Source organism: Saccopteryx leptura, chromosome 1, assembly GCF_036850995.1.
Source record: "Saccopteryx leptura isolate mSacLep1 chromosome 1, mSacLep1_pri_phased_curated, whole genome shotgun sequence".
NCBI lineage: Eukaryota > Metazoa > Chordata > Mammalia > Chiroptera > Emballonuridae > Saccopteryx > Saccopteryx leptura.
In genome coordinates, this window is record NC_089503.1 from 54,061,099 (window position 1) to 54,077,078 (window position 15,980).

Genomic DNA, 15,980 nt, shown 5'->3' on the forward strand with positions numbered 1-15,980 from the left:
TGAGCACTATCTTGTTCTTTTCTGTGAGAGACCTGAAGGGTCTTAAATTTGTATTTTCTCTGCTCTGAGGAGCTCAATGGCCAGGACAATGTTAAGAAGTTTTAGGCCACCTCAAACAGTAAAACAGAAAAAAAAACAAACCCCAAACACCAAGGAGCTTCTAAATGAGGCTGCTACCATAAAGCTTTTAGAAAGTTCCTGTGCTAGGTTGCTTGAAAGGTCACCAAACTGGGCTACCTGAAAAATCCCTTTAACACTGCTGTCTGAAACCCCCTGGGCCTCTGTGGCTGATGCAAGAACTCAAGGCACATGTGGATCAGCCATTAAACAATGATTTAGATCTATGCTGGCATTAAAAGACAATTTCAAAAGCAGGTAAAATCATAACCTTTACAGATATAATAAACACGTTAAAGATTTTATTTTATTTAACACATTCATGAGGAAACTAGTAAAGTGTTACAACGAGGTCAAAGGTGAGTCCTAAGGATAGACACAGGTACAGGTCAGAAATATTATAATAAATTCTAAGAACAGACACAGTTATAGGTCAAGAATATTGTAGTAAATGTGCACATAGAGCCAAAATTGGTATTTCAGTTATTTCTCCCCTGGACAGAATTTGTTTCCATGTCTATAGACAGAAATTATTTAGCAATGCTGTTAGTTATCTACAATGTACAGAATCAGACAACCCAGGTGTGCTTTAAAATGACAGCACATAATTTTCATTTAAGACAAATTTTTCCCTACACTTTTCCCGTCTTTGATCAAGAAGAATCTCAAAAATTATTTTTTACTATGTATTTTTACTTTATTTAAAAATTTTTATTGCATTTCTTGGGTGAAATGGTTAATAAAATTACATACATTTTAAGTGTACAATTTTATAATACATCTAATTAGGTCTTTATTACATGTAATGGTCTATGCTGGATGATATGCAGAGGCAGATTAAGGTCATTTGAGGCCCTGGGCACAGAAGGATATATTGGGCCCCTTAAAAAAAGAGAGAGAGACAGGGAAAATAAAAATGCATGTTAACCATATTTTTAAATAAATAGAAAATATTATGTACTATTAATGTTAAAATTGCACATATGAAACCAAACTTGGTGTCATTAGAAAAAAGTGTAAAGTTGGGGTTTTGTGGGGCCCTTCAGAAGTCGGGGCCCAGGGCATGCACCTGGTGCGCCCACTGTTAAATCCACCTCTGACGGGCATTGTAAGTGTGAGCAAAGTTTGATTTCTGAACTCCAGAAGCTCATAATCTAGTAGGGAAGATAAGATATATAAGTATAATGAAGTTGGCATACCCAGAGGTTGACAACCTTTAACATAGGCTGAAATGTGGAGAAAGGAATACCACGCCATGGCTGCTTGTGGCAGGCCTGACACTCGAGCAAGCTTTCAGATGTGCCTAGGATTCTTGTCTGCTCTCATGTTCTGACCCTGCATTCTCTCTCCTTCTCTTCCCAAGGTGTGGTGTTCTCCTGGTCTCAGATTCCATTGTCCCCTGTGAAGCTGAGCAAATGGCTTCAATAGAGGCGAGACCCATTCCTGTGTTACACTCTGAGATCAGTGACAGATCTGGCTGGCTACTACCTTGGTGGGCAGCTGGGGTTTGACTTCATTGCCATGTAAGAAGTGATGGTGTATGTGGTGGTCCCCCATCCATGGAGATTTCTGATGCCATGGCAACATCACCTATCCTTGCCTGATTGTTTTGAAAAAAGTTTTAGCAGTCCTATAGTGGGAATTTAGTATCTAATTTGGTCTTCATCAGAAGCCTGTGACATTGAACTTGCTAATGCAGTCTTCCCACATCTTCAGACCGGGAAGAGTTTCTATTGCCTTGCAACAAGGAGCTCTCACCGTCCCATGCCTTCTGTCTGGGATTAGAAAAAAAGATCTTCTGACTGCCTAGATTTTATTTATTTATTTTCAGGATCCTATTCAAACTGGGAAGGCTACGCCAGCCATCTCTGGAACCAGAAAATGTGATATCCCTTCGTTGATAGCAGCCCTGAAGCAACCAGATCAGGTCACTGATAAACTCTCATCATATCTGGGAAGAGCTGCTTGTAACTCCTCCATCAGCGGATCAGCGGAGTTAGCCCAGCAGGCGCAACGCGGTGTGAAAGAGCTTAAGAGAATATTTATAACAGCAATAATTGTGTCATTATTTTAAGGTCATTAATATAATTGCCTTTTGAATTGAAGATCTGTGTAAAATCAGCCATTTATTACTTTATTGTCAGTTATTGACAAGAAAAAGACAATATTGCCCTCAATAAATCTACGTATTTGCAATACAAAAAAAAAAAAAAAAAGAAAGAGCGAGCCCAAATGCGAAATGGCTGGGACTTCCCAACAGGAGAGGAGCCCCTTTCATCCGCCGCGGTCGCAGTAGCGTCCTCCCTACGCCGTCCGCCAGCCTTGACTCCTTTCGGGGGGGGGGGGGGGGGGGGGGGGGGGGGGCGGGCGGGGGCCGTGGCGGCGGGTGGCCGATGGTGGCGCCTTGGGGCATGAATCAGTGAGGCGGTCCTGCGCTTTTGCCTCATGCACCGCAGCGGCTGTGGTTGCTTCCGCTCTCCTACGATGTAATCTCACCGCCAGTGAAAACGGATCAAAGATAATTCTTGATCACAAAATGAGTCTGGCCTTATTAGATTTGGCCTGATTGTTTATACACGTGCAGCAACAAAGTTAATTTAACATTAAGGCCTTCTTTAGCTTTGCTCTGCTAGAGGTTTCCATAAGGAACATCAGGTTGGACTTCTAAGGCCTCTATTACTTGCTGTCTTGAGGCTAAGAACCATGTTCAAGAAACTCTATCCACCGGATTTCATCTGCAGTACCTATACATTCTGGATGACTTCCTCTTTTCTCAAAGTTCTCTAGACATCTCTAGCCTCATGGCCTGCCATGGAAGTGACCTCTTATGGAGGAACAGTATATATAGATGAATTTGAACTCAATTGAACATGATCAGAAAGGGAGACACACACACACACACACACACACACACACACACACACACACACACACACACACACAGGAATGACTGGGTTATTTACTCAGGGTGGGATAAACAGTTTCGCTGAAGCCAGGGAGGATGGTCTTACCACTTGATTTCCAGCCTGTGTAATTATTTCAGAATATGGTGACCTTTTTTTGTTCCTGGAGGTTATGCACAAAGGACCTTGTGTAATAACCTCCAGCCAAACATTTTCTATAAATATCGGTAGGGTCTCAGACCGCCCCTGAAGTAGAGAACTCTTCCTCATAGATGCACAGGGCAGTGGTTGACTCTGGAGCCCAGGCTGAAGCTTTCGGGTCTGGTGATGTGTTCCTTCATGGTTTGGTGAGATTTGTACATACTCATAATTATCTTTTTCTTAGTCTATTGCTTTAGCTAGCTACTAATCTAGAACCCAGGCTGATGTTTCTCCATCTGATGATGTTGTATAGTTTATTGTTGTGTTGATTGTTTTCTTTATTCTACTTTAGGTTACGTAAGTTCAAAACCCCTTTTGATTTTGCCTTGATTATTTTTAATTGTTATTAACCATAATAAATTTTTTCCTAAAATCCATACGTGAGTAATTGCAACTCTGTACCATGCCTCCTACACAGCACACCTCTCTTCCATCTCCAAGGCTGGACTCCGAAAGCCAAGCACCAGGAATGCTTTCTTAGCACTGTCTCCACAAGGTCAACCTTAATATCCTCAAAGTGACTGGTCAGGCACCAGCAACAGCTTCTCCAGGTTGGCAGGGAGCCTCCTGCCTTTCCCTTGTGGTCATGCCCACCTGGAGGGGCCTGGCAATAAGGTTGCTGCTGGCATGGGCAGCCTGTTCTCTTCAAAGCAGCTGCATGGTGGTGGCAGGCACCAAAGTTCTTAGACTTAGAGCTGCAGGGAGTTTGAGCGTATGATCCTCTCTTCCAACTTCCAGAGCACCCCTCCCCTTGCCCCTGGTTGTCTGAAACCTTTTCCAAAAGGACGAAAGGAGGCCCTCGCCGGTTGGCTCAGCGGTAGAGCGTCGGCCTGGCGTGCGGGGGACCCAGGTTCGATTCCCAGCCAGGGCACATAGGAGAAGCGCCCATTTGCTTCCCCACCCCTCCCTCCTTCCTCTCTGTCTCTCTCTTCCCCTCCTGCAGCCAAGGCTCAAAGATGACCCCGCGCTGGGAATGGCTCCTTGGCCTCTGCCCCAGGCGCTAGAGTGGCTCTGGTCGCGGCAGAGCGATGCCCCAGAGGGGCAGAGCATCGCCCCTTGGTGGGCAGAGCGTCACCCCTGGTGGGTGTGCCGGGTGGATCCTGGTCGGGCGCATGCGGGAGTCTGTCTGACTGTCTCTCCCCGTTTCCAGCTTCAGAAAAAAGAAAGAAAAAAAAAAAGAAAATAAAGAAACAAAAGGACGAAAGGAGCTCAGATTAGTTGTCCATAGTGTTCCTGGTTGGAAATGATTTGGTCAAGTCTCTTCTGGAGAAAATCTTTAGAAAGCTTCCAAAAATAATTCAGCAGGAATATGAAGCATGAACAGGAAGGACCTGTAAACCTCCACTTCAGTCTTCAAGACATAACAGTTTTGAATCTGAGCCTCTTTCTACTACCATTCTGATTGTTGGGCCATCATATGATTGATCATTGTTTTTGTGTACTGTAGAAGAAATCTTTTCCTACTCCAAGGAAAGCATCCTGCCAAATCTGTGGAAGGAGCTTTACTTCATTGACAAGAACATTAGACCATTGAACTGAGTCTCAAAATTGAGAAATTAAAGCAGCACATTAAAAAGAAAAATTGGAAAATTTAAGCAGAAAGAAAACATTGCAAATACAGTGGTAATTTGGACCAGCGAAACAGTGAAATGCTGCCTAATTGGGAAGTAATACATAGTAGAAGAAAGACTGGAGAATTGAGGTGCAGGGATCGCCCCCTAGTGTTCATGGTAAAGTGTGGAGTCAAGTTTGGAGTCTGGCTCTAGGAAGGGAACTCAAAGTAACTCTTGAATTTATGAAGTATTTCTCTCCAAAGGAAAGGAATGGTGGAAAAGCTTTAGTAAAGCACATTCTCTCTAAACATATCATTCTCTAAATGCAGGAGGTATATCTGTTTACGATACAGATGTCAGTTTGGAATTAAGCTGGACATGTTCTTGTATTTCTATCTCTACACCTTGAACAAGAATGACCCGTGTTATGATTCTTTATGCACTATCTTGGGAGCATATTCATGTTACAGGCCTGATGTTGGTTTTGTTCCAGGGATGTCCTTCATTAGGCAGGACACATTCTCAATTAGGAAGACATAGATGCCTTCACTGCATTTGGAAATCTCATGAGTAAGTCATGCCAGTTGGCCTTTTTCTATGTGGATTGCAACAAGATGTTGAAATATTTTAGAACATTTTAAGTATTCTTCGAGGACAATCTCATCATACTGTTTCTTTATATTTTTAATTGATTTTAATTTATTGTCTTTACATAGATTCAAGTGTCCCACCGAATACATCCCCCCACCCTCGTGTTCCCCTCAACATCCCCCTTGCACCCTTCCCCCAACAGCCTCCCCCCTTTCCTCCAGATTTGCTTTCCTGCTCTCTATAACGCTGTGTTATGTATATATAATTTCACCAATCTCTTTCCCTTCTCTGATCCCATCCTCTCATCCCCTTTCTTTCTATCCGCTTTCCCTCTGGTCCCTTAAATCTCACCTCTGCCTCTATTCTGTTCCTCTGTTCACATTGTTCATCAGATTCCTCAAATGAGTGAGGTCATATGATATTTTTCTTTCTCTGCCTGGCTTATTTCACTTAGCATAATAGTTTCCAGGTCCATCCATGTTGTCGCAAAAGGTAAGATTTCCTTCTTTTTCTGGTTGCATAGTATTCCATTGTATATATGTACCAGAACATTTTATTCCACTTGTTCACTGACAGACACTTCGGCTGTTTCCAGATTTTGGCTATTGTAAACAATGCTTCAGTAAACATGGGGGTGCATTTCTTCTTTTGAATCAGTGATTTGGTTCTTAGGATATATTCCTAAAAGTGGGATGGCTGGGTCAAAAGGCAGTTCCATTTTTAATTTTTTGAGGAATCTCCATACTGTTTTCCACAGTGGCTACACCAGTCTGCATTCCCACCAGCAATGCAGGAGGGTTCCCTTTTCTCCATATCCTTGCACTAATTATGTGTTACTTTGTTAATGAGCACTATTCTGACTCATGTGAGGTGGTATTTCTCTTTCAGACAGTTCCTTGTTGGGGGGAAAAATTGCACTGATTTCTGAATATTGATTTTATTATCCTGCCACCTTGCAGAATTCATTTATCAGGTCTGGTAGTTTTTTGACTGAGACTTTAGGGTTTTCTATGTACAGTATTGTATCATTAGCAAATAATGATAATTTTACTTCTTCTTTTCCAATTTGGATGCCTTTTATTTCCTCTTCTTGTCTGATTGCTCTGGATAGGACTTTCAGAACTATGTTGAATAAGAGTGGTGAAGGGAGGTGACCTACCTTGTTCCTGATCTTAAGGAAATTGCTTTTAATATTTGCCCATTGAGTATGATGTTGTCTGTGGGTTTGTCATAGATGGCCTTTATCATGTTGAGGTATGTTCCCTGTATTCCTACTTTGCTGAGAGTTTTGATCATAAATGGGTGCTGGATTTTATCAAATCCTTTTTCTACATCTACAATACTAATATGATCATGTGATTTTTCTCCTTCCTTTTGTTTATATGATGAATCACATTGATTGATTTGGAAATATTGTACTAGCCTTGCTTCCCCAGAATAAATCCCACTTGATCATGATTTATGATTTTTTTAATGTATTGCTGGATCCGATTTGCTAATATTTTGTTGAGGATTTTAGCATCTAAATTCATCAGGGATATTGGCCTATAGTTTTCTTTCTTTGTATTGTCTTTGCCTGGTTTTGGAATCAGAATTATGCTCGCCTCATGAAAGGAGTTTGGAAGTCTTCCCTCCTCTGGAATTTTTTGAAATAGCTTGAGAAGGATAGGAGTTAGTTCTTCCCTGAATATTTGGTAGAATTCACCTGCGAAGCCATCTGGCCTAGGGATTTTGTTTGTTGGGAGTTTTTTGATAACTGTTTCGATTTCATTTGTTGTAATCAGTCTGTTTAGGTTTTCTGATCCTTCCAGATTGATTTTTGAAAGATTATATGTTTTAAGGAATTTGTCATTTCACCTAGGTTGTCTAATTTTTTGGCATACATTTCTTCATAGTATTTTCTTACAATCCTTTATATTTCTGCTGTCAGTTGTTACTTCTCTGCTCTCATTTCTTTTTTTTTTTTTATTTGAGTCCTCTCTCTTTTTTTCTTGGTGAGTCTAATTAAAGGTTCATCAATCTTGTTTACCTTTTCAGAGAACCAGCTCTTGGTTTCATTGATCCTCAATATTGTTTCTTTAGCCTCTATGTCATTTATTTCCACTCTGATCTTTATTATTTTCTTCCTTCTACTACCTCTGGACTTAACTTGCTGTTCTTTTTCTAGTTCTTTTAGATGCAAGGTTAAGTTGTTTATTTGAGCTTTTTTCCCCCTTCTTCTTAAGGTATGCCTGTAATGCTATGAACTTCACTCTCAGGACTGCTTTTGCTGTGTCTCATAAATTTTGAGTTGTTGTATGTTCATTTTCATTTTTTTCTAGGAAATTTTTTATTTCTTCTTTGATATCATTGTTAACCTATTCATTATTTAGTAACATGCTATTTAGTTTCCAAGTATTTGAATGTTTTTCAGTTTTTCTGTTTTAGTTGATTTCTAATTTCATGCCATTGTAATCATAGAAGATGCTTGATACAGTTTCAATCTTTTTAAATTTATTGAGACTCATTTTGTGTCCTAACATGTGGTCTATCCTAGAGAATGTATCATGAGCACTTGAAAAGAATGTATATTCTGCTGCTTTAGGGTAAAATGTTCTGAAGATATCTATTAAATACAGTAGATCTAGTGTGTCCTTTAAGGCTGCTGTTTCTTTGTTAATTTTTTTCTTGAGGATCTATCCCAGTGGTAGTCAAACTGGTCCCTACTGCCCACTAGTGGGCATTCCAGATTTCATGGTGGCAGTAGCAGAGCAACCAAAGTACAATTAAAAAGATAGATTTAACTATTGTATGTTGTTTTATAAAGCTTTATTCTGCCAACAGCAAAAATCTGACATAAAGTACTTGGTAAGTAATTATTATTATATGCTTTAACTTGCTGTAACTCTGCTTTATAAATTTTATAAAGTAAAGTTACTTCCCTACTTTATAAGTCACCATTACTGTGGAACCGGTGGGCAGTTAGAAAATTTTACTACTAACAGAGATACAAAAGTGGGCGGTAGGTATAAAACGATTGACTACCCCTGATCTAGCCAGTGATGTTAAATGGGGTATTGAAATTCCCTACTATTATAATATTGCTGTTGATTTCACCCTTTATGTCCATCAAATTCTGCTTTATATATTTAGGTGCTCCTATATTAGACAAATAGATATTTATAATGGTTATATCTTCCTGTTGGATTGCTTCCTTTATCATTATGTAGTGACCTTCTTTTTTTATAATTTTAATGCAGTGACATTGATAAATCAGGGTACATATATTCAGAGAAAACATCTCCAGATTATTTTGACATTTGATTATGTTGCATACCTCTCACCCAAAGTCAAATTGTCTTCTGTCACCTTCTATCTGGTTTTCTTTGTGGCCCTCCCCTCCCCCCACACCCTCTCTCTTTATCCTCCCTCCCTCCCTGCACCCCCTACTGCCCATTAACATCACATTCTTGTCCATGTCTCTGAGTCTCATTTTTAGTCCCATCTATGTATGGATTCATATAGTTCTTAGTTTTTTCTGATTTACTTATTTCACTTCATATAATGTTATCAAGGTCCATCCATGTTATTGTAAATGATCCGATGTCATCATTTCTTATGGCTGAGTAGTATTCCATAGTATATATGTACCAAAGCTTTGTAATCCACTCGTACACTGATGGAGTCTTGGGCTGTTTCCAGATCTTTGCTATTGTGAACAATGCTGCCATAAACATGGGGGTGCATTTCTCCTTTGGAACAGTTCTATGGTGTTCTTAGGGTATATTCCTAAAAGTGGGAGAGCTGGGTCAAAAAGCAGTTCGATTTTTAAATTTTTGAGGAATCTCCATACTGTTTTCCACAGTGGGTGCACCAGTCTGCATTCCCACCAGCAGTGCAGGAGGGTTCCCTTTTCTCCACACCCTTGCCAGCACTTATTCTGTGTTGTTTTGTTGATGAGCACCATTCTGACTGGTGTGAGGTGATATCTCATTGTGGTTTTAATTTGCATTTCTCTAATGATTAGTGATGTTGAGCATTTTTTCATAAGCCTACTGGCCATCTGTATGTCCTCTTTGGAGAAGTGTCTACTCATTTCTTTTGCCCATTTTTTGATTGGATTGTTTGTCTTTCTGGTGTTGAGATTTACAAGTTCTTTATAAATATTGGTTATTAACCCCTTATCAGATGTATTGTCAAATATGTTCTCCCATTTTGTAGTTTGTCTTTTTATTCTGTTCTTATTGTCTTTAGCTCTGCAAAAGCATTTTAGTTTGATATAGTATCATTTGTTTATCCTGTCTTTTATTTCCCTTGCCCGTGGAGATAAATCAGTAAATATATTGCTGCGAGAGATGTCAGAGAGCTTACTGCCTATGTTTTCTTCTAAGATGCTTATGGTTTCACAGCTTACATTTAAGTCTTTTATCCATTTTGAGTTTATTTTTGCGAATGGTGTAAGTTGGTAGTCTAGTTTCGTTTTTTTGCAGGTTGCTGTCCAATTTTCCCAACACCATTTATTAAAGAGGCTGTCTTTACTCCATTGTATGCCCTTACCTCCTTTGTCAAATATCAATTGTCCATAGAGCTGTGGGTTTATTTCTGGGTTCTCTGTTCTGTTCCAATAATCTATATGCCTGTTCTTATGCTAGTACCAGGCTGTTTTGAGTACAATGGCCTTGTAGCATAACTTGATATCAGGAAGTGTGATACCTCCCACGTTATTCTTCTTTTTAAAGATTGCTGAGGCTATTTGTGTTCTCTTTTCGTTCCATATAAATTTTTGGAATATGCGATCTATATCTTTAAAGTATGTCATTGGTATTTTAATTGATATTGCATTGAATTTATAAATTGCTTTGGGTAATATAGACATTTTAATGATGTTTATTCTTCCTAACCATGAGCACGGTATATGCTTCCACTTGTTTATATCTTCCTTGATTTCTTTTATCAATGTTTTATAATTTTCCGAGTACAAGTCTTTAGTCTCCTTGGTTAAATATACTCCTAAGTACTTTATTTTTTTGGTTGTAATAGTGAAGGGGATTGTTTCCTTAATTTCTCTTTCTGACTGTTCATTGTTGGTGTATAAAAATCCCTCTGATTTCTGAGTATTAATTTTATATCCTGCCACTTTGCTGAATTCATTTATCAGGTCCAGAAGTTTTTTGACTGAGACTTTAGGGTTTTCTATATACAATATCATATCATCTGCAAATAATGATAGTTTTACTTCTTCTTTTCCAACTTGAATGCCTTTTATTTCTTCTTCTTGTCTGATTGCTGTGGCTAGGACTTCCAGGACTATGTTGAATAAGAGTGGTGAAAGGGGGCACCCCTGCCTTGTTCCTTATTTTAAGGGGATTGCTTTTATTTTTTTCCAATTAAGTATGATTTTTGCTGTGGGTTTGTTGTAGATGGCTTTTATCATGTTGAGGTATGTTCTCTTTATTCCTACTTTGCTGAGAGTTTTGATCATAAATGGTGCTGAATTTTATCAAATGCTTTTTCTGCATCTATTAAAATTATCATGTGGTTTTTCTCCTTCCTTTGGTTTATGTGATGAATCACATTGATTGATTTGGAAATATTGTACCAGCCTTGCCTCCCCAGAATAAATCCCACTTGATCATGGTGTATGATTTTTTTTTTATATTGTTGGATCCGGTTTGCTAATATTTTGTTGAGGATTTTAGCATCTAAATTGATCAGGGATATTGGCCTATCATTTTCTTTCTTTGTGTTGTCTTTGCCTGGTTTTGGAATCAGAATTATGCTCGCCTCATAAGAGGAGCTTGGAAGTGTTCCTTCCTCTTGAATTTTTTGAAATAGCTTGAGAAGGATAAGAGTTAGTTCTTCTTTGAATATTTGGTAGAATTCACTTGTGATGCCATGAGGCCCAGGACTTTTCTTTGTTGGAAGTTTTTTGATAACTGTTTCGATCTCATTTGGTGTAATCGGTCTGTTTAGGTTTTCTGATTCTTCCAGATTGATTTTTGGAAGATTGTATGTTTCAAGGTGTTTTTCCATTTCATCTAGGTTGTCTAGTTTTTGGCATACAGTTCTTCATAGTATTTTTTTTTACAATCCTTTGTATTTCTACTGTCAGTTGTTATTTCTCCTCTCTCATTTCTAATTTTATTTATTTGAGTCCTCTCTCTTTTTTTCTTGGTGAGTCTAGTTAAAGGTTCATTGATCTTGTTTACCTTTACAAAGAACCAGCTCCTAGTTTTATTGATCCTCTGTATTGTTTTTTTAGTCTCTATGTCATTTATTTCTGCTCTGATCTTTATTATTTCCTTCCTTCTACTACATTTGGGCTTTACTTGCTGTTCTTTTTCTTGTTCTTTTAGATGCAGGGTTAAGTTGTTTATTTGAGCTTTCTATAGCTTCTTAATGTGTGCCTGTATTGCTATGAACTTCACTCTCAGTACTGCTTTTGCTGTGTCCCATAAATTTTGAGTTGTTGTATGCTCATTGTCATTTGTTTCTAGGAATTTTTTTATTTCTTCTTTGATCTCATTCTTAATCCGTTTGTTATTTAACAACCTATTTAGTTTCCATGTGTTTGAGAATTTTTGAGTTTTTTTGTTGTGGTTGATTTCTAGTTTCATGCCATTGTGATCAGAGAAAGTGCTCGATATGATTTCAATCTTCTTAAATTTATTGAGACCGCTTTTGTGCCCTAACATGTCATATATTCTAGAGAATATACCATGAGCACTTGAAAAGAATGTATATTCTGCTGCTCTACAGTGATAGGTTCTGAAGATATCTATTAAATCGAGTTGATGTAGTGTGTCCTTTAAGTCTGCTGTTTCTTTGTTAATTTTCTTTATTGAGGATCTATCTGGTGATGTTAGTGGTGTATTGAAATCCTCTGCTATTATAGTATTGCTGTTGATCTCACCCTTTATATCCATCAAAGTCTGCTTTATATATTTAGGCTCCTATATTAGGTGCATAGATATTTATAATAGTTATATCTTTCTGTTGGATTGCTCCCTTTATCATTATGTAGTGACCTTCTTTATCTCTTACTATATCCTTTGTTTTAAAGTCCATTTTGTCTGATATAAGTATTGCTACCCCAGCTTTTTTTTTTTATGTCCATTTGCATGAAATGTTTTTTCCCATCCTTTGACCTTCAGTCTATGTGCACTTTTTGTTTTAAGGTGTGTCTCTTGTAAACAGCATATGTATGGCTCCTGTTTTCTTATTCATGCAGCTATCCTGTGCCTTTTGATTGGATCATTTAACCCATTTGCATTTAAGGTTATTATTAATATGTAGTTGTTTATTGCCATTTTATTTTTTAAAGCTGTATTCTTCTTTTGCTATATTTTTTTCCCACTTCAACAGGCCCTTTAACATTTCCTGCAACATTGGTTTGGTTGTAATGAATTCCTTGAGGTGTTTTTTTTTTTTTTGTCTGGGAAGTTTTTTATTTCTACTTCAATTTTAAATGATAGCCTTGCTGGATAAAGTAGTCTTGGTTGTAGGTTCTTGTTCTGTATTACTTTGAATATTTCTTGCCATTCCCTTCTGGCCTCAAGTGTTTCTGTTGAGAAGTCTGTTGTCATCCTTATGAGGGCTCCTTTGTAGATGATAACCTTTTTTTCTCTAGCAGCTTTTAACATTTTCTCTATTTCACTTAGCTTTGGTATTTTAATTATGATATGTCTTGGTGTAGGTCTTTTTGTGTTCCTCTTTAATGGGATTTTCTGTGCTTCTTGAACTTATGTGTGTTTTTCCTTCATTTATTTAGGGAAGTTTTCAGCTATAATTTCTTCAATCAGGTTCTCTATCCCTTGTTCTTTCTCTTTTTCTTCAGGAACCCCTATTATGTGGATGTCGTTTCTCTTCATGTTGTCACAGAGCTCTTTTAGAGTTTCCTCAGACTTTTTGAGCCTCTTTTCTTTATGCTGTTCTGCTTTCATGCTTTTGCTTATCTTGTCCTTTTAATTGTCGATTCTGTCCTCTGCTTCATCCAGCCTGCTTTTAATTCCTTCTAGTGTAGTCTTCATTTCTTATATTGTGTTTGTCACTTCTGTCCAATTCTTTTTTATGATTTCAATGTCCATTTTGATGCCTGCTATCTCTTTGTTTAGAAGCTCATTATGTACATTTATTGTTGCTCTAAGATCCTTGAGCATCCTAACAATCATTATTTTAAACTCTGCTTCCTGTATCTTGGTTATTTCCATCTCATTCTGTTCTTTTTCTGGGGATTTCTCTTGTTGCTTCTTTTGATAGCATTTTTCTGTCTTCCCATTTTGTCTATGTATAGACTGCTCCTTTGGATGTATTTTTTGCATAGCTAGCTTAGTATAAGGTTGGTGTTGTCTGCCTCCAGCTTTCAGTTGTATTGTTTCTACATCTTCTTGAGTTGGCTTCAGCTATTGTTTGTAATCCACTTTTAAAAGTGGGCTACTTTTCTGCTGCTACTGCTCTTTTTGCTGTTTGGGCAAGTGTTTTCTATGCCTTAGCTGTGTCAGTTGTGAGGAGCTTTTCCTTAAGATAGTACTCTAACTATGGTTGTTAGGTCCTGAGCTGATGCTTTCCATATCTGGCCATTGGATGTATCAGCCCTGGACCTCCCTGGCTGGAACCTAGAGCAGACCTGTGGGCGGGGGAGGGAGTCACTGCTTTTGACTGGCCCTAGCAACCTTCTTGGAGCTACAGGCAATCCAGAATTTGTGGGTTGCCTCTGCTGTGCCCTGATGCCATTGTAAATAGCTGCAGTCCTAGGCTCTACTCTTGGCCAGTGTGTGTGGCCTCTCTATTCTCAAGGTGTGGTCTTCCACCAGCTCCCTGCTGCCTCCACTTCCTTGGGAACTCAGGCACTGGCACTGCTGGGCATGTGGGTTCACCCAATGCAGCTTGGGCTGCTCTGCTGCCATTGGTGTTCCTTGTCTTGCTGGGCTCTGCCACCCCCACCCTGCAGGTGTGTGGGCTGCCTCTTCGGTCTCCACCCTCACCTTCACATTGCAGGCGCTGGGCTCCACCCCCTGTGGGCACACCAGGATGCCTCACTGGGCTCCACCCCCTGCTGTCACGTGGGACACCTCACCCTGCTGGGCTCAGCCCCACCTGGTGCTATTGGATCACCTCACCCTGCAGGGCTCTGTCCACTGCGGGCTTACAGTAGGCGTCTCCAGGCTCTGCTCCCTGCCACTGTGGTGTGGGCTGCCTCACTGGGCTCTGCACCATGGGCCAAGCACCATGGCCACTGCCACAGGTGGGCCCTTCTGCCCTTCGCAGGGTATTCAGCAGGTTGGTGGGAACTGTGTAGCCCAGACTTCAGCACTCAAAACCTGTTTCCCTGATGTGCCCCTTACTTCTAAGCATCTACCTGCACTGACTGGAGCAGGAGAGTCTCTGGTGTGTGAGGTAATTGCTTCCATTTTCTGGCTTGGTTCTCCCACAAAAAACAGTCACTTTAGGTTTAGGGAGTGACCTAGTACAGGGGTCAGGGTGGCTTTCCCCCAAAGTCTCTCCCTGTGCCCCCGAGACCACAGTCTCCTCTCAGTACTCCAGTTCTCTTGGTGCTCCCTGCTCCTGGAGCCCCGGGGTAAGTGGCTGTGAATGAGGTTTTCTGTGTGGTCCCTTTAAGATGGAGCCTGGGTCTGAGAGTTGTTTCCCTTTGGCAAACAGTAACCTGGCTCTTCTTTCAGCTAAATACTGTCCGTATGCCTCCTCTAGTCTCTGGGGATCCAGGCTGGGGTTACGGTCCTGGGGCTGAGGACCCAAAACTCTCTGGGTAATCCACCTTACCATGAAAGACCCTCCGGGCTGCCCCTCACTCCTGTGAGTGGGGCAGCCCTTTCTGTGTCTCTGCCTTTCCTACCAGCTCAGTGTGGTTCCTTCAGTGATGCTTGGTTATAGATTCCTCTTCGTGTAGTCCAAAGTTGGTTTTTCAAGATGATTGTTCTTAAGTTAAGTTGTAATCCACTTTGGTGTTGGGAGGTGGGATTTGTAATGTCCACCTACTCCGTCGCCATTTTCCCTTCCCATACTGTTTCTTCACATCAAGTCTTATGGTCTTGCACCAGACACCTAATTGATACACTATATTTTCACATAGTAGCTTGAATCTCAACTCTATTGGACCTGGCCTGTCTAGTCTGAGATGTATTTTGCAGAGATGGGAAAGAATCCTCAAGTTTATGAAGGTATTTTCCTGCAGATAGACTTATTTATATAGCACAGTTTCTAACTGAATTGGCCGAGGATATATTGCCAGAAAAGCTGTTCTGCTGTATCACAGCCACTCAGAGGAGCACCAATAAATAGATTTAGGTCTTTGTGTCTATAATGTAGGCTATTCAGGAAGGAGACAAGAATAACAGTAATGTTTTGAATAGCTAATTTTCATAATAAACAAATTAATTCAAATATAAAAAAGTATTTTTGACAACAGCATTTTATTTCCCATTTAAACAAAATAGAGGAAAGTTGGAGAAATCCAAACATATCAAGAGATGAAAAACAACTGATTTTGAATTTTGTAGTAAAATGAATAACTTATTGACATGTTATTAAAAAAAACTTTTGTAGGGACAGACAGGAAGGGAGAGAGATGAAAAGCATCAATTCTTCATTGCAGCTCCTTAGTTGTTCATGGATTGCC

The 15,980-nt window shown here is 39.6% G+C and overlaps 1 pseudogene; it reads left to right on the forward strand.

Moving 5' to 3' along the window:
• LOC136388003 (TBC1 domain family member 12-like) overlaps positions 1-15,718 on the forward strand; it is a 36,522-nt pseudogene extending 20,804 nt beyond the window's left edge.
• The last annotated feature ends 262 nt before the right edge of the window (positions 15,719-15,980 follow it).